General features: G+C 38.7%; 1 protein-coding gene across 4 annotated transcripts in view; it reads right to left on the bottom strand.

Annotated features, from left to right (window-relative positions):
• ARSG (arylsulfatase G) overlaps positions 1 to 23981 on the bottom strand; it is a 181382-nt gene that overhangs the window by 98192 nt on the left and 59209 nt on the right. For 3 of the 4 annotated variants that reach the window (XM_036754101.1, XM_036754102.1, XM_036754099.1), the window contains exons 2-3: positions 3707 to 3894; positions 1995 to 2200 (exon numbers count right to left, since the gene is read on the bottom strand). The gene's annotated coding sequence lies outside the window, so the exon portion shown is untranslated. The remainder of the gene's footprint in view (positions 1 to 1994; positions 2201 to 3706; positions 3895 to 23981) is intronic. The other variant, XM_036754100.1, reaches the window with a different exon arrangement.

Here is a 23981-nt window from a genome sequence, read left to right on the forward strand (position 1 = left end):
AATCTAACAAAATGCTACATATAAGAAACACATTTGAAACATAAAGATTCATACAAAGTTTAGATAAGGGACTGAAGCAGTCTATTCTACTTCAGATGAACTTCAAAAACAATCATGTTCACAATAAAGAAACAGTAAAAGTACACTTGATTATCAAAGATAAACAATAAAACTACTGTATGCTGAAAGGTACCTCAGAAAATGGATAAATATCAACACATAATTTATGTTCATCAAATGGCATAGCATCTAAATACCTAAAGGAAAAATTGAACAATTTACAGCAAAATTATAATAGTTGGGGACCTAAATGTACCCATTTCACACCTAGAAAAATTTAACAAAAATAAACAAGAATTAAATTAAGTATCTGAAAAGAACTTTAGAAAAGTTACATATCATAGGTCTTTGGCAAATCTAGAACTGGAAAAGAAAATGTATACATATTACTCAGTAGTGTAGGCACAATACAAAAATTGACAATGTACAATTAAGAAATAAAAAGCTTACAAAGAAATGCAGAAAAACAGAAATGTTAAATATTATATTCTGTAAATGCCCTTTGAAGAAAGCATTAAAAATTAATTTAAAAAATAAATAATTTAATCCTAACAACTGTTGGGTCAAAGAACAAATATTGAAATAATATATAATTTTGTCAAAGAAAATGACAATATACCAAAACTTTTGGGATATAGTCAAAGCAGTCATTACAGGAAAATATATATGTATATGTATGTATGTATATATATATATGTATATATATTTTAAACACTTTCATAACAAAAGTAGGAAAGAACTGGTCAATTAGTTGAGCCTAAAACTAAAAAACTAGAGAAGCATCAAATTAAAAAAAAATTAAACACCAAAATTGAAATTCTGAAAAATCAAAGAAGAGATGAACAAAGTTGAAAGCAAAAAAAAAAAAACCAAAAAACTACTAGTCAATAAAACAAGGAACTATTTTTTTTAAACCAATAAAATAGATAAACCATTAGCTCATCTGATTTCTTAAAGGACAAGGAAAATCAAATTGCTAGTACCAAAAGTGTATAGGAATTCACAACAATGAAGAAACAATAAAAGAAAATATTAGAAATATTTTTGCCCAATTATATACTAATAAAACAATTTCACAAAAACAATGTAATGCTGATGTAAAACAATGGTGATATAAATAAAATTGCTGAATGTTTGGGGAGAAAAACATAAAATGCCCAGATTAAGAAATAGGGAATTTAAATAACGCAGTCTCAGAAAAATATATTGAATAAGCCATGAATGAACTCTCAAAGAAACAAAGCTAAGGACCGATAAATTTATAAGTAAATGCTATTAAATATTAAAATAATATGTCATTCTAACATTTCGTAAACTGTTTGCAAAAATGGAAAAAGAAGGGATTTTATCAGAGGGGGAGATAAAATAGAGAAAACATTAGATTAAAATTCCAAAGGAATATTGACACAAAAATTTTAAATAAAATATTATCAAGCAGGTAATAGCAACATATCAAAAAATCATAAACTATTACAAGATTGGATTCATATTAGGAATACAACATTGGCTCAATATAAGGAAAACTATAAAAATAACATACTATATTCGTAACAAAAATAACCAGTCACATGCTTATACTAATAGATGCAGGAAAAGGTTTTGAGAATATACAACACTCATTTCAATTTAAAATGCTAATCATTAATATGACAAGCACCATCTACTTAAAATCAAAACCCAGCATCATGTGTTATAGGGATGTAGAGGCTTTTCCAATAAGATCAAGGGTAAAGCGAGGGGGTCTATTAACACAAATTATTATTTGATATGGTGCTAGAAACGCTAATTATAACTAGAAAACAAGAAAAGGACATTGAGGACAAGGCAGACAGCATAGATTTATTAAGTACTTACTATGTGGCAGGCAGTGCGAAAATGCTAAGAAACAAATACAAGCAAAAAGAGATAGTAGTCTCTGCTCTTGAGTTACTTACAATCTAATGGAGGAAGACAATACACAAAAGGGATGGAAAGTGGGTGTTGAAGGTAACCACAATGTGACCACAGGGTGTTTATCTGGAAAATCAGAAGTACAGCCAGAAGGGGAAGAAAGTCAGGAGGCCCCAGGGGCTGAAGGATGTTCCAAGATGAGACAACAGATGAGTTATGATGTTGAAGTCTGAAAATTCAGAAGCACAATCTGGAGGAGAACAAAGAGGAAACCAACTGATTACTTTTACAGATGAGATGTTATAGGACTCTAGAGAGGCAAATAAAAATTAGTTGATACAATTAATAATTTCAATGGGTACAGCAGATAAAGTGCCAAACCTGGAGTCAGGAAGACTCACCCTCCTGAGTTCAAATCTGGCCTCAGACACTTACTAGCTGTATGACCCTGGGAAAGTCACTTAACCCTGTTTGCCTCAGTTTCCTTGTCTGGAAAATCATCTGGAGAAGGAAATGGCAAACTACTCCAGCATCTTTGCCAAGAAAACCCTATGGGTCATGAAGACACAACTGAAAAATGACTGAATAATAATAACTTCAATAAAGAAGCAAGTTATAAAATAAGCCCACACAAATCATTAGCCTTCCTATATATTACCAACAAAACCATCTGCACATACCAGAGGAGAAAATGAAGGGTTCTAGGTGCAGAGTTCCTACAGAATCTTTTGAGTCTTAACACAATGACTGACCTTACTGGACGGGTGAATCAGACATCTATATAACTGTGTTATGTTGTCTAAAATGTCTTTGCCTACTCAACACAGGATTAAACTCTATGTCCTAGAATTCCTAGATCCAAAACAGTGGCACTCTCTGGTAACTTACAAGAGTCTAGGACAGTTCTTAAAAAAATTTTTAAATCTCAGGACCCTTTAAAACAAGGACTCTCTAAAAAGATCTTGTTTATATGAATTATATCAATTAGCATTTACTGAATTAGAAATTAAAATATCTTAGTATTATTATGAGAATAGTTTTGGCTTCACGGCCCTTTGAATGGGTTTTAGGACCTATAAGTTAGACTATACCTTGAGAACTGGGAAATCAGGAGCACAAAACTAAGTGGTAACTGTTTCTTTATGCATTTTTTCTTTTCTTTTATATTGTCTAATGTATTTTTATTGAATATTGGAGGAACAAGAAGGACAAGGAGATGGAAAGAATCTGCATCAGTTACTGAAGAGGATGACCAGAAATAGTGTCTTCTTCAGGCAGGGAGCCAGATATGTATAAGTGCAAAACAGGAGTGCAAGAAGAGGTTTAAGATGAACAAAAATTTGGGAATGATAGAATAGGGATTTCTAAATGCATTTACTACCAGACTCAGTATATGTATTATTTAGTTTTGATGATCTGCTTTCTTTTTCATCCTTTGTTATAAGGGATGAAGGAGAGGCCACAGTAAGACAGGGCTTAGGGTGGTATGGGCTAAAGTGAACAGGGATGAGAAAACAGAGGAGTGGTAGCAGGGAAAGTGGGGAGAGGAGGTTTCAGCTAGATGGTCTACTACTTTAAATGATCAGGACTAGGAAAGAAGCAAGTGGTGGTTTACTGGTCTTATGACAGTGAAATACTGCAGAGTTAGTAAATATTTGAGCTGGGACTTAGAACCCGAGTCTTCATGTAAGAGCAGTGCTCTTTCTTTATCTCATCTGAATTTCCCTCCTTTGTACTCTATTGATTTCCCACTCACCTGTACATATTGTTTTGCATGTGTTCTCTTCCTGATTTGGGATCTGTCCCCCCAACTAGATGGCAAACTCCCTCAGGAGAGAGACCTCAGTCTTCTGCTGTTCTCTTACTTTCAAGGGGCCTAGAGCTAAGGGTTGCCAAGAGCTAGTTAGTTCTTGAGATTGAGGAGCTTCATGAAGGTCCCTCCTGCTAGAAACAACAACAAAAAACCCCGATCAGTTTTACTGTACCAGCATTAAAAGGATTTAAGTTGTATTCTGAAAACAAACATCAAAACAAGAAGCCTGCTTCTAATCAGCAAAGGCTTCAGAGCATGCAGGAGTAACATTCAGAACACAGGGTACAGGTGCTAAGAGTGTTTCTATGTGTGTTAATTATGTCTCAGCTTGGACTAGTGGATAGAGCACGAGGCTTGGAGTTAAGCAGACTTGAGTTGAAATCTGGCCTCATACACTTACAAGATGTGTGACCCTGGACAAGTCACTTAACCCCTATTTGCCTCAGTTCCTCATCTGTAAAATGGGGAACACTGGAGTGTTCTAAATCCCATTCTAGAATCTTTGCCAAGAAAACTCCATGGACAAAACAGTCCACAGGATCATGTAGAGTTGGACAGGACTGAATGACTGGACAACAAGAAGTAAGAATGACTTGTTAGATTCTCAGTTTTAGGTAAAATATAGGATCCATGGAGGAATAAAAATGAATGTTATTGATACTTTTTAAATCTCAGTTTTTTCTCTACATAACCCTCATTCACCCTATCCCCACCCCAATCCCCTGAATTGAACTCTCCCTTGTAACAACCTCAGCTCCGCCTCCCCCCCCCAAAAAAAACCAAAACAATTAAGGAAGGGATGGGAGAAAACACCAAATACAGTGACCCTGTCTGACAGCGTATGTAATGTTCTACCCTTGTAGTCAATCAGTTCTACACCTCTCTGCCAGAAGACATTTTTGAATCATGGTCTCTATTCGGTAGGGAGCAATTCAATGTCACTAATCCTATATATTTGACAAAGTAACTTCTAATTGAAATTCCTTGACTTTTTTTTAAGTGTGAGAGACCTCGAGCCAGGCTCTATTCCTGGTAATACTTCATCTAGCAATTGTATAATACCAGGAAATCCAGTGGTGATACCTGACAGCCAGCCACCTTTCAAGCTGTGACAGTCTGTCGGTCCTGTCACAGTGGAGAGTCATGTGGTAGGAACTTCCTGTGAGTTGTCAAGGACGAGCCAGAGAAACCTAGTGTGGTGATAGATGGGTTACCTTTCAACCTGGCTTTGGGTAAGGGCTCCAGAGATAAGTGTTGCTCAAAGTCTAACATCATATCACAGAGTGTGTTATATAGTTAAAAGAGAACAATTTGTTCTGTGAAGTTTGGATTCAGTCAAAGGGCTGCACTTGAGGATCTCAAGGCCACAGGATCCCTACCCCTGGACTCTAGAGTCAAATCCTGGTTCAGCTACTAACTAGCTATATAAGGGCAAGTAGGTGGCAAAATGAATCAAATGCTGGGCCTGGAGTCAGGAAGACTGTTTTTCCTGAGTGCAAATCTGACCTCAGACACTTAGTAGCTGTGTGACCTTGGGTAAGTCATTTAACCCTGTTTGCCTCAGTTCTTCATTGGTAAAGTGGGTTGGAGAAGGAAATGGCAAACCAATTCACTATCTTTGCCAAGAAAACTCCAAATGGGGTCACAGAGAGTTGGACATGACTGAAACAACTGAACAACAACAGCTCTGTATTACCGTAGCAAATCATCTCACCACCTCTATGTCTTAATGGCTTTACTGGCAAAATGATAGTTGCTTTCCTATGTCTATTGGCTACTGTAAGGATAAACATCTACAGATGAAACAGTACTTTGAGTGATAAAATAGGTCAGAGGCTAAATCACCAGAGTCAAAGGTTTGTGAATGCAGTTTTCCCACCAAAAAAATTATCGTTTAGTTGTCCTGGACATATTGACTTTGAGATATGGACATGATGTCCACATAGAGATGTAGAACAGAAGTTTAGTAAAGTTGGACTGAAGTTCAGGAGAGAAATGAGGGCTAAATATGTAGACCCTGGCCCAGCTCCAAGTGGTTTATAAGAGCCGATTGTTAAATTTTCAGTGTGTACATTTGACCTTGGAAATTTGGCAAACACTATAAATCAGGCTTTGATTTATTGTTTTGTTGATTGTCTAAATTTTAAAAAGTGATGGAGAAAATGTTAGTAAAGCAGATTAAATTTAAAAGTGCCTAGTGGGTACATTTCCTCCCCACTCCCACCCCTCTTTCCAGAAAGCCATTATTAAACCTTTAACACAACATCTCGCCCTGGAGCCCTCTTTGTAGAGATAATTGAACACATAAGAGCTAATGAGATCACTAAGGGAGAGAGAAGAAGACATGGGACAGAGCTTAGGGAATACCTGTGCACCTTTAGGGGAGGAGGACGTGTGATAAACTAGAAAAAGAGGATTAGAACTGGAAAATCTAAACACTAGAAATAGAACTATAAACTAGAAAAAAAATGGAGACTTCAGACAGGTAGGAGGAGAATCAGAAGACAGCTGTGGTAAAGGAGAAGAGTTTCCAGAAGGAGAGGGTGGTCAACAGTATAAAAAGCTGCAGGAAAGTCAAGAAGGATGAGCACTGAGAAAAGATCATTAGATTTAAGAATTGAGATATCATAGATCACATATTTAGAACTGAATGAAACTATGTAGGTCATCTTGTCCATCCCTCTCATTTTACAGATAACTGAGCCCAGCCAAGTTAAGTGACTTGCCCAAAGCCTATGAGAAATAATTAGTAGCATTAAAGGGAATGATTTCAGTAATGAATTTTTTTTTAAAAGACTACATTGAAAGGGATTGGGAACTGAATGGGTAGTAAGAAAGTAGAGGTAGTTAGTGTCAACGATTTTCTAGGAGTTTGGCAAAGAAAGAAAGAGATATGAAAGCTTGAGAGTGTGGCGGAGTCAAATGAAGGATTTTTTCTAAGGGCTATTGATGCATAGGCATATTTGTAGGTACTGGGGAAGGAGTTACTGGTGAGACTGAAGAAGAAATATGGGGAGGGGTTGGTTTGATCAATAAAGTAAACTCCTGGAGATGGAGAGAATGAGATCAAGAATATAAGTAGAGGGATTGGCCTTGACAGTAGGAAGGGCCACCTTTTCCTCTGAGATTGGATTAAAAGAGAAGACAGGTGAAGATACAGAAGGGTTTTGAGATGTGGGGAAATGAGGTAGTTCATGGCAGCTGGTCTCTATTATGCTAATCAAGCGGAAGTCAAGGTCCTCTGTAGAGAGACGTTGAGGCTAGTATAAAAGGTTTGAGGAAAGGTTTAGAACAGCCACTGTGGGGAGCATAAAAGAGTGTCAACAAGAGATAACTAAAAAGGCTAACTTGACAATGAGGACGCAGCTGAACCTAGACAACACAAATCTGAAGTGGGTCTGCCTGGCGTGCCTGAATGTGTAAACAGAGTGTTTTATAGCTGTCACTCCAAATTAATGTAACTAAAAATGTTTTCTATGCCCTGATATATTTATCAGGTGAGAATACCTCTTTGATTGAGCTACTTGGAATCAAAGGTGTAAAATAGGTGTGAATAATTCCTACATATTGAATCTTGCATGATCAATCAAAGGCATAAAGTAGGTAAGACCAACCTTGTTAGTCAAGCTGGGAAGGAGTGAAGTCATTGGATAAAATCAGATGATTAAAAGTATTGCAATTGGTTAAAAGAATTAGATCTGGCTCTAGGACTATGTTTATCAAAGAAGGAATTTTGAGTAGAAGCATTCCAATAATTGCTTTGGGAATCATCTTTGAGAGTTTGGGAGACAAACCCCTTAAACCTGTACCAGAGGGCAGCAAGGGGGCAGGGAGGGATCCCAGGGGAAATGTCACACACAGTGTCAGACATCTCCACTCATACTGATTGTGTCATGAAACAGACTGGGTCAGTAGAAAACAATGCTGAGGAAAGGCAGCTTGTGTGGCCTCTGAAAGCTTAGCTTGGGGACTCATTGGAGGCCCTCTCCCTCAGGGCCCAGCAGAGAGCTACACCACTCAAAGGGAAATTCATAAGGACTACAGGAAGAAAGAAAAGGACTTCCATCCATTCAGAACCTATGAGTTCCCCCTTTGCTATATATACTGTCTCTTTAAACTTGGACATACTTTCCCCAAGATTTGTGTGTGTGTGTGTGTGTGTGAGAGAGAGAGAGAGAGAGAGAGAGAGAGAGAGAGAGAGAGAGAGAGAGAGAGAGAGAGAGAGAGAGAGAGAGAGAGAGAGTCCCACCTAGGCTTTTAGGGGAAATGCTTTGCACTAGTCCTTACACCTTACCTCTAACTAAAGGCTTGTTAACTTTGGCTAGCTGCTCATGGGGAGTTTTTGCACCAAAAAAGCAATGAGTTTAAAATTGTAAAATCAACTGTGAACTGAAAAAAAATATTTGCAGAAAGTTTCTCGAGGATGAGCTCCTACCCAAAATATATAAAGAATTGATTCAAATTTATAATATTAAAAAAACAATCCCAACAGACAAACAGTCAAAGATATGAATAATTTTCAAAGGAAGAAAACTAAGTTATTAAAACTGTATTTTTAAATGCTCCAAATTACCAATAATTAGAAAAATAACACATTAAAACAGTGCTGAGCTTCCACCTCACACCCATCAGACTGGAAAAAATAACAAAAAAAGGATAATCACAATTTTTGGAGAAACTGAGGGAAAATGTGCATATTAATACACTGTTGGTACAGCTATGTGTCCAGCTACTCTGGAAAATAATTTGAAACTATGTTTCAAAATTCACTAAAATGTGCATGCTCTTTGACCAATCAATACTACTATAAGGTCTGTACCTCAAAGAAATCAAAGGAAAAGCAAACAGACTCATATGTACAAAAATATTTATAGTGGCTTTTGTTATAATGGCAAAGAACCAAAAAGTGCCTATCAACTGGAGAATAACTGAACAAATAATAGTATAGGAATGGAATAGAATGTTATTGTAATTTAAGAAATTATAAAAAAGATGGTTTCAGAGAAATCTGGCAAGACTCATTTAAATTAATGCAAAGTGAAGTGAGCAGAACCAAGAGAACAATGTATACAGTAACAACAATGTAAAGAAAAACAAAATTAAAAGACTTGAGAACTCTGATCAATAAAATGACAAATTATTGATGAGGAAATATCTTACCCGTATCCTGATAGACTCAAAATGAAGAATGAGACACAGATTTTTGGACACGGCCAATGTGGGAATTTATTTTGCTTAACTAAAAATATTTGTGATCAGTGCTTTTTTTTTTTTTAATTGGGTGGAAGGTGGGCGAAAGAGGGGTTAGGAATTGAATTGCTATCTTCAAATAAAAGACCCAGCAAAAGGAAGTCCACTACCTGGTAAATAGCAGGTATGCTTATTCCCCTTATTCCCCAAAGGAAACAGCTTTCAAAGCAATATATTAAATTTATTATATACTTAAAAAGAAAAGTAAGTTTCACATAATAGATTCATATTTATGTACAATCCTCTCTTTCACAATTTATATGGAAATACTCAATTTATTTGGTACTTTTTAAGTTCAGACTTTTTAAAATAGAAAAAAATAAAGGAGAGCATACCACTGGAGTCTCCCAAACTGTGGATCCCCCAGTGTTACCCCAAGAGCTATGAGAGTAGAAGTAGTCTGCCCCTCTCTGAGGACCTATGATGCCTGTGGAAGTGGGATTTGAAGAAAGAAAGCCTACAGGGAGCACTATACATTACTTTTTCCAGTGGTACTCACCAGCCAAGAGTAAGAATGAAAAAGATAAATGGTAGGAATTAGTGGAGGACTTGAAAAGATATGAATGCTGGTAGGATAAGGGGCACAGAATTTAAGACTATAAGACAACATATAGGCTGAGCCAGTGAACTTAATGATAAGACTGTGAAAGGAAGACTGAGTAGGTGGTTTGGAGAGAACAGAGAGAGATGGAGTAACTGGGGGGAGGGGTCATAGTGAAGACAAAGAACAAGTTTCAGAGGAATGGGTTTGGGAGAGATGGATAGAAAGGAAATTATGATCAGCAAGGGGAATTTCTGAGTCCAAGACCATAATGATTGCATAGTTGTGAGTGATGGGAAGATCTAAGATATGACTATGCCTGTCAGTGTTCTGGGGAGTGATCATGTAGGGTATGGGAACTAAGATGGCTGGTGGACTAGGAGACTAGGTTATTCAAGAGGATACCAACATGTATGTTGAAGTCCCCAAGTATGAAAGCAGGGGTACAAGTGTAGAGGAAGACTGTGAGTTAGAAAGGTGAGTGACTTGGAAGCTGATAGATGAATAGAAACAACAATCTGGATACGATGGTAAAGGGGATGAACTGAACTCCAAAGGAGAAGAGTTTGTTGATTAGTCATAGTATAAAGTGTCTACAGAGTGTCTGTCTTCTCCTGACCTAGTGTGATTGAGTCCAGGTTAATGGAAAATGAGAGAAGACCTAACCAGCACTGGAGAAGGTGGACAGGGAAAATGTGCCTTCCAGATAGAACCAGGTTTCCATGAGTGACAGAAGATAGAAGGAATAGAGTTGGAAGCCATATACACTTCCATTAATATCCTCCTCCTCCTCCCCTCTTCTCAGCTGAGGATTCTGCTTCTTAATTTCCTGAGAAGACTGAGGCCATTAAAAGTAAGCGCCTTCTTCTCAAAATCCCTTGACATAATTTCCCAATCTCTCCTCTTTTCCTCCAATCTCCAACAAAGACGCAACTCCCCTACCTACCGAATCCTCTCTCTTCTTCTCCATCAGATTGTCTCCTTGGTCATCTCCTTTCTATCTCAAATTTTCAATCTCTCGTTATCTAGTGACTCCTTCCCAACTGACTTGAAATATGGCCAAGACTGCACTATCCCTCACAAACCTCCATCAGACTATGCCATCTTCTTAAGCTGTTGTCCTATAATTTCTGCTCCCTTTTTAAGCCAAACTCATTTTTAAAAGCTGTCTGCCCTTACTACTTTCACTTCTTTTTTCAAACCTCAACCCTTTGCAATCTGGCTTCCAACTTCATCATTCAACTGAAACTACTCTCTCCAAAGCTACCAGTGATCACTTAACTGCCAAATCTGATAGGGTTTTTTTTTTTATCAGTCCTCATCCTTATTTAGATGTTGTGTTTGACACTGTTGATCACTCTCTCCTTCTAGATCTTCTCTCCTCTCTAGATTTCCATGACACTATTCTCGCCTGGGTCTTCTATACATCTGATTATTCCTTCTGTATCTCCTTTGTTATCTCATCATCTATATCATATTCTCAATTGTAATTCTTCCCCAAGTTCTGTCCTAGACCTTCTTGTCTTCCTCTACATTTTCTCTTAGTAACCTCATTACTCATGGGTTTAATTATTTCTTTTCTATATGCAAATAACATGTATACAGGTGTGTACAAATGCATATATGCTTATATATGCATACATACATAAGATACATACACACAGAGCAGCCCTTTTCCCCAGCCTCTTGCCAGAGCTTCAACCCACATCAACAATCATCTATTAAACATTTCAAATTGGATGTCTTGGAGACATCTTAAACTCAAAATGTCCAAAATGGAGTTCACTCTCTTCCTTCCAATACTCCACTTTTTAAACGTTTCCTATTTTTATCAAAGACACCACCACCCTTCTAAGTCTACCAAGCATTAAGCTCAACTTGATCACTCTCCTTCACTCAATATGTTCTACCAGTTGTCAAATACTGCCATTTTGATCTTTATAATATCATTCATATCCAACTTTTCCTTTCTATTCACAGAGCTACCAACTGGATGTCAGGTCTTCATGGTTTCTCACCTAGATTATTACAACGGCCTCCTAATTGGTCTCCCTGCTTCCAGTCTATCCCACACACTGCTGCCAAAGTAAATACCCTTAGTAATTCCAATGCCTTCCTAATGCTTTTAGGATAAAATATAAATTGCTCTGCTTGGTTTTTAAGGCCCTGATCTGACCTACGTTTCCAGTTACCCACTGGAACATTACTCCACTTTCCATCACCTGATTCAGCCAAACTCTTTGTTCATGATACGTGATGTTCCATTTCCTATCTCCCATCTCCAGGCTTTTGCATTGGCTGTCACATACACCAAGAATGCATTCTTTCCTTACCTTCACCTCACCGAGTACTTCTCTTTCTTTTAGTTGCAGTTCAAGTGCCATCTTCTGCATGAAGCCTTACTGATTCCTCCAGCTGCTAGTTCTCCCTCCCTCAAATTACCTTGTTTTTAACTATCATATCTAATTACTTTGTATATATTTGTTCCCTTTTTATTTATACTATCAGTATTCACATGCATATTTGTCTTCTTTATTAGAATGCAAGTTCCTGTGAATATGGTTTTGTTTCATTCTTTGTACTCATATCCTAGGGACCTGGCACATAGTAGTAGATGCTTAATAAATACTTGTTGATAGATTCCAATGCTTCATCATGTCATGGATGTGTTCATGATTTCTTGAAGACTGAATCAGTGAAGCACAGGGTCTGGTGGGTTTTACCAAGTTGGAAAGGTTTTGAGCACTGGCTTGGGAACAGACTGGGTCTGTTTTCTGAGGACTAACCAACCTAGCTAGATTGGGTGAAGCTCATCATTGGAAAGTTGGTTAATAGGTGATTTTTTTTTTTGGCCACAGTTACTTATGATGAATTCTTTAGTATAGAGGAAAATGTGCCAGGCTAGGAATCAGAGGACCCGGATTCAAATTCCAGCTCTCCTACTATGTGACCTTTTCAAACCTCTTAGACTCCATTTCTCATCTGTCAAATGAGAAAGTTGGATTAAATAGTTTCTAAATTCCCATCTAGCTCTAAATCTAAAATCTATTAAGACATGGAAAGGAGTCTGCCTCAGTGGAGTGTGCATACACATCCATGAGATCATGGTTCTTAAGTATTTGAAAAAGTACTATTCCAATATACTGTGTTGGGTTCTAAGGGAGATACAGATAATAAGACACAGTCTCAGTCCTCAAAGATCTTTTAATCCAGTAGATAAAGCATGTATGCAAACATATAAATTAGAATATAGTAGGTACAACAGAAGAGTGCTAGAAGATCAGATGAGAAAGAGATCACCACCAGCTAGGAAGATCTGGGAAAAGTTCATGGACTAAGCGAACCCATTTGTATGTCTAAATGTGTCTACATTCCTTCACTCCTTCAAAATTCAACTTCATTTCAACTTTAGAAAGTCTTCTGGTTGGACACTATTAATTTTCACTTGTTGACATGCTGCTTTAAAGTTTTCTTAAATTACTTTCAGGTGTGTGTTCTATTTCCCCAACTAGACTGTAAGACATGGAAGGGTGAAGGCCATATCTCTTCTTTCTTTTTTTAATCACTTTCCCAGGATAGGTGTTGGTACACTGTGGGTGTCAGTGAATAAACAAGGAAATATGAAATATTAAACAAATACAGTGCAATTTCCTCTTTTCCCTACCTATCCAGATTCCTATTCCACAATCTAGCTTACATAAAGGAACCTTATGTAATCTTCTGGGTGCTATGGAGGATCGAGTGTGCTGGTTTATACAACCATATTTCTCCTCTTTGGGTCTATCTTTTCTACATCTTCCTGTCCTGTGCAGGTGTTTGGAGGCTTGTGTTTTCTTATACTTTATATTTCCTATAGTTTATAGTTCATGCCTGATCTCAAGCAATAAAGATATATGTAGTTGTACTGTACATAAAAAAGGAAAACTAAGTCAACATTGTATGTAATTTTCAAAGGCATATAAATTAATTAGAGATGGTAAACATAGGAGGAGTTGCTAACCCCACGTGTAAAGCATTTTGTATACTTACAGAAATGTCAGTGCTATAAAGACCTTAGCAAGTCTCTGGAGGGGCAATGTGAGACGGTGGAAAAAAACCAGAATTTGGACTAAGACCTGGATTAGAATCTCAGCTCTGCTCCTTACCAACCATGTCACTTGTCAGGCATGTTACTTAAGCTCTCTGAGCTTCAGTTTCCTTATCTGTGATATGAGGAAGTTGGATTGTACTATAGATCTCTTCCAGCTCTAAATTTATATGACATTACATTGTATAAACTGATACAGAGTGAAATGCGCAGAACCAAGAGAACAATTTATGTAATAACAGCAATATTGTAAAGACAATCAATCCTGAAAGCCTTAGTAACACTGACCAAAACAATGACCAACCACTGTTCTCAAGGACTCATGATGAAACATGCTATCCACCTGCAGGTAGAGAGATGATGGACTCAGATTGCAGATTCGAGCATATTCCTTCTCTTGGGAGCATGGGGGGGGACGGGGGGATGACTAATGTGGGAATTTATTTTTCATGACTATACACATTTATAATGAGTTTTGTTTTTCGTGCTTTCTCAATTGATGGAAAGGAGGGGAGGATAGAGGAGGGAGGTGATTTGAACCTGAAAATAAAACAAAATTGAAAAAAATTTATGACCTCCTCCCCACCCCCACCCCTTAACCCAGAGGGAAACTGAACCTCTCTTCTGATTAGCCTTGACAAGACACATCAAGAAAGCAATTTTTTACACTTTAATTGAACCCTGAAGGTGGTATGGCTAGGTGGAGGGAAAGCTGGTCATGAAATGAAGGAGACCTAAACTCAAGCCCTGTCTCTGATACATCCTAGCTGTATGACCACAAGGGAGTCTTTTAGCTCTCAGCAAAATGACAAAGATCAAGCATGGCTCGAGTGAAGAGACAAGAGAGGACACCCCCAATCCACCACTTTGTGGAGGGAAGAGGCCCACGGTTATTGTACATAGCATATATTTTTATACTTTTTTCAATTCATTAATCAGTTGTGCTGATTTTTTCTTCCTCTTCCTCTTCTTTTTCTTTTTTGTCTTTTAAAAAAATATTTGTTATATGAGATGGCTCTCTGGGAGAGGAAGGGAAAGGATACTGGAGGGAAACTACGATGCAGTTAAAAACAAAAGACATCAATTAAAAAAAAAAAGGAAGGTATATTGTTATCCACAAGGTGAAGGCCTTTAGCACACTGAGTGGATCCTCTGTGAAGATTTACAGAAAGCCTGGACAAAATGAACATAAGATATAAAGGTAAAAGGAATGGCAAGTGACATCAGCAGAGGGAGTGACATATTCACCAATGAACAAAGAGCAAATAAACATGTTACATAAGGTTAGCTTAAGTAATATGATAATCAGTTAGACTTAAGCTTGGAAAGTTTGCTAGTACTTTACTTATCCAACAAGATTACCATCAGTATTGTCAAAAGAGTGCTTCTCCATTTGAAATATCATAATACAACACACTTTTATATCAAGAGATTGTTCCTTACAAGATATTTTCAATATATCCTGGGGTGTTATAAGGCTAATATGAGATAGCAGGTGTAAAGCAATTTGTAAACCTTAAAGTGCTATGTAAATGGAAGATATCGATATCATCATCATCATCTTACAGTCACCAGGCCTCCAGTTGTATAATGACTCATTCCCTGAGCCTTCTATTACACTCTTGTTGGGTTCAAGTAATGTTTATAAAGCAATAAGAGAGTGTGTTGGTAAATGTTTAACAATCAGATTCTTGGGGGGAAGGAGGAGACGAATGCACAAATGCTTTTGAGTTTAATCTGAATTAACAACATTTTCTTAATTTTAGACAATTAACAAAACAATATTTAAAAAACCAAGTATATACAATCTTAATACAAAGTAATTTGGGTGGGGGTAGATGAGCACTAAGAATTGGGGAATTCAGGAAAGGCTTCCTGTAAGAAGTGGTATTTGAGCTGAAGGGAATCTAGGGGTTCCAAGAGCTGGGAATGAGGAGGAAGAACATTCTAGGCATGTAAAATACAAATAGAATGTCATGTACAGAGAACAGATAGAAGACTATTTTGGCTGACTATAGAGTAATGGTTAGAGTTAGAATATATCCAGCTCCTAACCTTCCTCCTGAGCTTCAGTTTTGCAACATCAACTATCCATTGGACATCACGAACTAGATGTCCTCTAAACATCTCAAACTCAGTATGTCCAAAACTAGAACTCATTATCTCTCCCCGCAACCCTTCCCCTTGTCCTAACTTCCCTCAAGTGCTAGTCTGACTATGTTACCCCACCTATCAATTCCAGTGACTCTCTATTACCTTTAGGATCAAATATAAAATGGTTTGTTTCCCTTTTAAAGCACTTCATAAATTGGCCCCTTCCTACTTTTCCTGTCTTCTCACATCTTACTCTTCCCACCCCTACTAATCTCCTTGATGTTCCTAAAATGTGACACTCCATCTCTTGATTCCACACTGACTCCAAGTGCCAGATGCCACCATGCCTGGAGGACTCTTCTTCCTCATCTCCATCAGAAGATGATCAGATAGCTTCTCTATCATTCTTCAAGTCTCAGCAAAAGTCCCACCTTCTGCAAGAAGCCTTTCCTAGTCCTCTTTAATTTTAGTGCCTTTCTCTGATACTACCTCACAATTTACCTCGTATATATCTGGTTTGTATAGTCATTTGCAACTTGTCTCCCCTATTAGACTGTGAGCTCCTTGAGGATGGGGACCATGTCTTTGCCTTTCTCCCTATCCCCAGTATTTAGCACAGGGTATAGCAAGTACTAAAAATTCAATAAATGTTTGTTGACTAACTATAGCTAAAGTAGCCTTTTTCATAGAATGTAACAGTGTGGTGGGATGCCAAAAGCACTGGATTTGGAATTATTACCTTGTTCTAAATCCAGACTATCCCACTTATTAGCTGCATAACCTTGGACCAGCTCTTTCACCTCTCCATACTTGTTTTTTTCATCTGTAAAGTGAGAGGGTTGGACTAGATGATTTATTTCTAGTTTGTTTCTATGACCAGGCTTGGGTCTTCCTTGCCCCCTCCCTCAAAGATTGATGAGCAGCTACTTCCAGATTACTGCCTGCACTCTCTACATGGATGTCCTAAGTATTGGAGGCCACAGACATTTTGGACTAGAGGCTGTCGATTTCCTTCCTGGGAGGGCAACGTCATGATCACTATCCTCCAAGGGATCAAATTTACTCACATGAATAGACAAGAGAAGAATTGCCAACACCACTGGCATAGAGGTCATTGGTTCCTAGATCCCTGCCGCACATATCACTTTGGAGGAGCTTATATGAAACCCAAGTGCAACAGTGTTATGTTGTATTTGGCATTCAAAGTCTTTCATAAACTGCCTTCAGCCTACTTTTCCAAGTAAATTGCTCTCCTTCATGCACTCTAAGTTCCAGCTGAACCGGCCCACTTGTTCCCATTACATGACATTCTATCTCCTACATCCATGCCGTTGGACAAGCTGTCCCTCATTCCTGGAATACATCTCGCCCTAACCTTGCCTTTTAGAATCCCTAGCTTCCTTTAAAGTTCAGTTCAAGTGCCACCTACAAGAAGTCTGTATGAGTCCCCCTAATTGCTAGTGCCCTTTCCTGACCTCCCCCCAGAGATTACTTTGTGTTCTTTGTATATATTTTGTATTTAATTTTCTGTGTACATGCTGCTTCCCTCTTCTCCAAATAGAATGTGAATTTCTTGAAGGCAGGGACTCTGTGTGTGTGTGTGTGTGTGTGTGTGTGTGTGTGTGTCTCTGTCTGTCTGTCTGTCTATGTCTTCGATTTCCCAGTACCGAGAAAAGTGCCTGGCATACAGTAGGCACTGAACACGTTTAATGAACGAATGAAGGAAAGGGAAAATGTAGGTTAGAGATGGTGACATGGGGCAGGGAAGGGGACACAGACAGCCTTAGGATGGAGGGAAGGGGGAAGGAGAAAGGGTTAGGATTAAAGGGGGGAGGAAGAGATTTTTTAGGTTCCCTATTGTTACTCTGACCTAGCACCTGCTACTCCTTACCACCAACAGAGAAGGGAAAAGGTAGAAAAGGAAGGGAAAGGGGAGAGGGAAGGGAAAAAGAAAGGAGCTAGGATTAAGGAGAAAGGAGAAGGGACTTTTTAGGTTCTCTGCTGTTACTCTGACCTTGCACTAGCTGCTCCCTACCAGCAAAAATCTCTTAAAAAAAACCCTAAAGTAGGTTTATTTTCATGGTCAGCCTCAAGCAATTTGATTTCAAGGCAACAAAAAGACTCCTCAAACTCTTTTTCAACTGTTCCTTGTAGTCCTATAAGAAGAGACATTCTTTCCACATTTCAAGCTAAATGGTTGAAAATGCACATGTCTGGGAGGAGGAATTAATAGGTAAGAATGAATTTTAGTCAATGTATAAATGATGATATCCTATCTATTCTTGTTTTGATAGGAAGTTAGAAAGCAGGAAAGTCACAGGCTTCAAGCCAGGAAGAAGACACTAAGGAAGAAAATGAAGCAGAAAAGGGAGAAAAGAGCCAGCAATGACAAACTTCTTAACCTCACAATTTTGCCTGCTCTATTTTTCATCTGTCTAGAGGGCAAACAGGAGCTGTTTGATAAGGTACTTCATGTATACCCTGAGGTATTACAAAATCAAGACTGGAAACCAATACTCAATTTTTTATCCTGCAACTCCACGATTGTGGGGTAAAAATCAATTTATCACCCTGTATGTTTATCTAATTAGCTTATCCTAAACCAAAATTATTCATGAGTTACCAAAATAAAATGCAATCCAATAAGTACTTATTCAGTGCCTGCTAAGTGTCAGATGCTATACTAAGCGGGGAATACAAAACAAAAACAAAAAACACACAAAAAACAAAGCCTCACAACCACATCTCTTGCCCTCAAGGAGTTTACATTATACTGAAGGAATGCATTATGAACATAGAGAATTAAACTATAAAACATATAATTTTCATAAGGAAGGAAATAGTGACTAACTAGGGACATCAAAATAGACTCCTAAATTTTGAAGGAAGTTAGAAATTCTAAGAGGTGAAGGTGGGAAGGGCATTCTAGGAACGTGTAATGGGAATAGTAGGCAGGGTAATATGGCAGTGATGGGGGATGGGATTTGCACTGGACCCCTAAAAGGAAAAGACCAAGTCTTTGGGACCCTGTACCAAGTCTCTAGCATTTGCCCGAGGCACCTGGCCCATTCCAGTATAATCCTTTTAACTGCCCTTTCATTGTGGCCCTCATTGTCTGCACCTGGTCCCACCCCAGGCTACTTGCTACTCCTTAATCACATCCAGATCTTCCCACAGTCTTTCTGTATAAAAGTGTTTATCTTTTCCCCACTGAATTGCTCAGATTCTTAAAATCCCACCTGCTTCTATTGGTAACACAATAAACCTTGTCTCTGACTGAAAGAAGGCTTGAGTGGTCAAATTCTTTCAAGGCAGACCCGTGCCCTTTGCCCTGTCATTTTGGGGTTCTTAGCACCCCTAGACTGCAAGAGCAGGAGTTTGGAACTGATGAAGGAGAGTAATGGGTAGTAAGCTTGGAAAGGTAGGCCGGACCCAGTTTGTAAAGGACCTAAAAACAAAGAGAAGTTTGTATTTTATCTTTGAGGTAAGAGGAAGCCACTTGAGTTTCTTGAGCACAGAGTGACTTGCCCAGAACTGTGCTTTGAGGATTATCATTTTGGTAACTGTGTAAAACATGACTTAAAGAGAGGCAAGGCTAGAGGCAGGAAGAGCAATTAGAGAGCTGTCGCAATAATCTAGGCAATAAGTGACAGGGGCCTGAACTAAGGTAGTTATGGTATGAAAGGTCAGGAGAAAGATGTGAGAAATATTATGGAGGCAGAATTCATAAGACATGGCATTTGAGTGCATGTGAGGGAGAAGAGTTTAGAATAACTCTGAGTTTGTAAACTTAGGTTACCAGAAGGATGATGGCGCCTCAACAGAAATAGAAGCTAAGAAGAGGAATAGGTTTGGGGGCAAAGACAATGGGTTCTGTTTTAAATATGTTAAGTTTGAGATGCCTATGGAACATCCAATAGGAGAAGTCCAACAGACAGTTAGTGACGAAGGATAAAAGTTTGGGAGAGAGAGCTAACTTGGATCTATTGATCTTGAAGTCATTTGGATAGAGGCAATAGTTTAATCCATGCAAGTGTCACTAAGAGAGAGTTGAGAAAGAAGAGAAAAGGGCCCAAGATAGAATCCTGAAGAATACCCACGTCCAGGGAATGGCACAAGGATGATGAATCTGCAAAGGAGACTGAGAAAGAGCAGAGCAACCAGACTGGAGAAGTAAGAAGTAAGAGTCACAGAAGGAGAAGGGTTCAGTAATGCCAAATGCTACAGAGAGGGCAAAAGGGATAAGGAACAAGGAAAGGCCATCACATCTGGTGCTTCAGAGATTACTGGGACCCTCACAGAGAGCAGTTTCAGCTGTTTTAAGATTGGAAGCCATATTGAAAAGAGCTTAAGAAGTAAGGATGAAATGAGAAAATAGAGACTAATATAGACAGCTTTTTTCTAGGAATTTGGGAAAGGGAGAAGATATAGAAGAAAGTAAGTTGAAGGAGTAATGGGATTTTTTTTCTTTTGGCAGTTAATTACCAATTATCCTCACTAACTAAATGGGAGGGGCCTGGATAATTGAAAACAAATGATCATAGGTAATAGGATTTTGAATTAGAAGGAATCTTTGACACCTAGTTTAGTACTCTCATTTGACACATGAAGAAATGTATTGGTAATTAAGGTGGGACTTTTTTTTTTTTTTTTACTGTTTTCTCTTTTAGAAATGCTAAAGTAATCAAATACCTTTGATTAAGCCTTACTAGGTGCAAAGGCTGGGCTCACACCCTTTTACTGATTAGGTGTGAATTCTTCGGCCCTGAACAGGGTATAAAAACTCTAGGGTTAGCATTTTGTCTGGGGCTCTCACTCACTGGAGGAGTGTTGATGTGGAGGCCCTGGGCAGCCATTGTTAAGAGGCCCCTGGCTTTGAAGAAACCCAGATGTTTTGTTGCCGTTGTTAGGAGACCCCCTGCTTGTAAACCCAAATGCTGGGACTTTGTTAAACCCTGGTAACTATAAATTGAGATTTGAGCCAGACAAGGTCTGTCTGTTGATGTTTGTAATTAGTTTGTATTTGTTTTGAAGTTGAGGGTGCTGGCTTTTCCTCCTTAACTAAGTGAATGATATTTGTATGTGGGATTAAAGTGAGATTGTTAACCCCTTAAAGTTGCTTTCCTTAGTAAAGCAGATCAAAAAACCTGTGTTAACAGCCCTCTGTGTGCTGGTGTTATTGATCTTACAGCCCTACAGCAGCTGCCAGCCAGATTTTTGCTACAAGAAACAAGTCGAGAAAGGGGAAATGATTTGCCCAAGGCTACACAAGGTTGCACAAGCTATTTATACTTCATCATTCTGGGATGGTTCTTACCACTCCTATTTCCTCCTTTGGTTTCTCCTTTTTCTTCTATCCCATTGTCATTTCTTTAAATAGTCTCTATTTAAAAAGAACTGTGTGTGTGTGTGTTTGTGTGTGTGTGTGTGTGAGAGAGAGAGAGAGAGAGAAAGAGAAGAGAAAATCCTTCCCATTTGACTTCCTTTCCCAATCTCAATGTCCTTACAATCACAGAAACCTGGCCTCTCCAGTACTTCATATACCTTCTCTCTTGGCCCCTGAAACACTGGTTCAAAAAATTAGATTAGCATGCCTTTTGTTCGTTACCGCAACTCCCAACTCCTTCTCCTACCATTTTTACTCAGTGGCCTCTCTGCCTCTGAGGTTCACTCCATCAGGATATATCACCCAATCCAGGCTGTTTTATCTACTAGCCCAAAGGGCATTGTCTTTCCTTTCTTTTTTTAATTAATTAATTAATTACTTTTAGTTTTAGTTTACAACATTCAGCTCCTCAAGTTTTTGAGTTTCAAATTTTCTTCCCCTCCCTCTCTTTCCCCTCCCTACCCAAGATGGCATGCAATCCAATATAGACTCTACATATACCTTTATACTATCCATATTTTCACAATAGTCAAGTTGCAAAGAAGAACTACAACCAATGGAATGAACCACGAGAAAAAAGAAACAAAACAGATAGAGAGAGAGAGAGAGCAAACAGTTTGTTTCAATCTGCATTCAGAGTCCATAATTCTTGCTCTTGATGTGAATCGCGCTGTTCATCATGAGTCTTTTGGAGTTGTTTTGGAACCTTGCATTGCTGACAAAAGTCAAGTCTATCAAAGTTAGTCATGACAGATACCATCATGTACAATGTTCTGGTTGTGCTTTCTTCATTTGGTGTCAGTTCGTGTTAAGTCTTTCCAGGTTATTATGAAGTTTATCTGCTCCTCATTTCTTATAGCACAATAGTATTCCATTACATTCATATACCATAACTTGTTTAACTATTCCTCAATTGATGGGCATCCCCTTTATTTCCAATTCTTTGCCACCACAAAAAGAGCTGCTATAAATATTATTGAACAAACAGGTCCTTTTCCCACTTGTCTGATTTCTTTGGGATACAGCCCTAGAAACGGTATTGCTAGGTCAAAGGGTATGCACATTTTTATAGCCCTTTGGGCAAAGTTCTAAATTGCTCTCCAGAATGGTTGAATCAGTTCACAACTCCACCAACAATGCATTAGTGTTCCAATTTTCCCACATCCTCTACAGCATTTAGGATTTTCCTGTTTTGTCATGTTAGCCAATCTACATTGTCCTTGCTTTCTAAAAGAATTTTGTAAATGGCTCAAAGTTGTCCCCTTCACCCCCAAACTTATTCTTACTTATAGCAGAGTTTTAGACTACACTTATGTGTAGCCTCTATAGGGTGGTCACAGCTCAAAGCCTTCAAAATGACTCAGTACCACATTCATTTTCACCTTCCCAAACTCTAAGGCAGAGTGTGGCCTTGGGCCACATGTACCCACAATACTTCCAAGTATGGTCAAACCAGTTTCAAATTAATTGGGAAACATTTAACAAAATAAATACAAATACAATAAAACACAGATAATACTACATTTTAAAACTAAGCCAACATGCAGCCCACAGGGACCCTCACGTTTGGATTAGTGGGCCCCATTTCTATTTGAGTTTGATGTCACTGCTCTAAAGCAATCCAGGGGTATATTTGGGTATTTCCATATCAACTACTAAAATGCTACTTCCTTCCTTCCCTCTCTCCTCCCCCTCCCTCCTTCCCTCATTTTCTCTCCCCCTCTGCTACCTCCCTCCTCTCCCTCCCTCTTCTCTCTCTGTCCACATAGGGAATCATACCTTTACCTGATAGTGCTCTGCCCAAAGTGATGAGTTCAGGGTACATCCCAAGAATGTTGGGGTGCCACCTAAAATGATGAGGAATAGGCTCTAGTCTAGACAATAGTTCCAGTGCCTTGAAAGAATTCAAATTCACTCAGACAGTCTCCAAGTTAAAAAAAAAAGGCATTTATTGGGGTGACGCACCCAAGCAGACCTGCTTCCATGGGAGAAACAGAGCATAGGCCCTGCTCCCCTAAGGGAGCAGAGTGCGGCCCTGCTTCCCATAGGAGGCAAAGACTGTTAGTGGGGTTTGGTGTCTGGTTTAAGTGCAATTTTATGGAACGGTGGAAGGGGAGCAAGAGAAAGGGAGGAGCAAGCACGACTCCAAAATGTCTGGGATATCAGGTAGTCCAGAGGTGGCTTTATTAGGAGAGGAGAAGAGTTGTTTGGGATTTGGGGGTGCTTTGTAAAACAAAGTAAGCTAAAACTAAGGCCACAATGGAGGGCTTCAAAGCATAGTCTTCTTTGATCACTATTCTGGTTGGTCACACCCTACATCTTATCTCATAGCTCATATCCTGCTTGCTCCATCTGCCTTGAGCACTCCTGTCTGCCTCATCTCATCACTAGGAATATAAATTTTGATTGCTGAACGCTTGGAAGATATTTTGGGGATTATAGGTTGGATATCTTTTTTTTAAGGACCATGCCTTAAACCCAAATCTCACTTTGGCTTTCACTGATTAGCCAACAATAGGTCCCAGCACAAGCCTCACTTGCGCATTGTTTGAGCTTAGAGTAAACAGCAATGTTTCTATTTTGGCCAGAAATCCTGAGGGTCTTCCTCCCCCCAATTTTTTTTAACTAGGTAAAAGAAGCCATTCTTTGTCTTATTTCTTACCTAGCCTTAATTACTGAATGGGCATTACCTCAGTCCAACGGAAACTTGGGAAAGACCTTAGTTTAAAAAGGCCAAGGTCTCCCACTGCATCTGGGGCCATCTCCAGTCAGTCCTGATCTATATTTTGCCACTGGACCCAGATGGTTCCAGAGGAGAGAGTGAGGCTGGTGACTTTGCACAGTCTTCTCTCACTTAAAT

The sequence above is a fragment of the Trichosurus vulpecula genome, chromosome 4, assembly GCF_011100635.1.
Source record: "Trichosurus vulpecula isolate mTriVul1 chromosome 4, mTriVul1.pri, whole genome shotgun sequence".
Lineage (NCBI taxonomy): Eukaryota > Metazoa > Chordata > Mammalia > Diprotodontia > Phalangeridae > Trichosurus > Trichosurus vulpecula.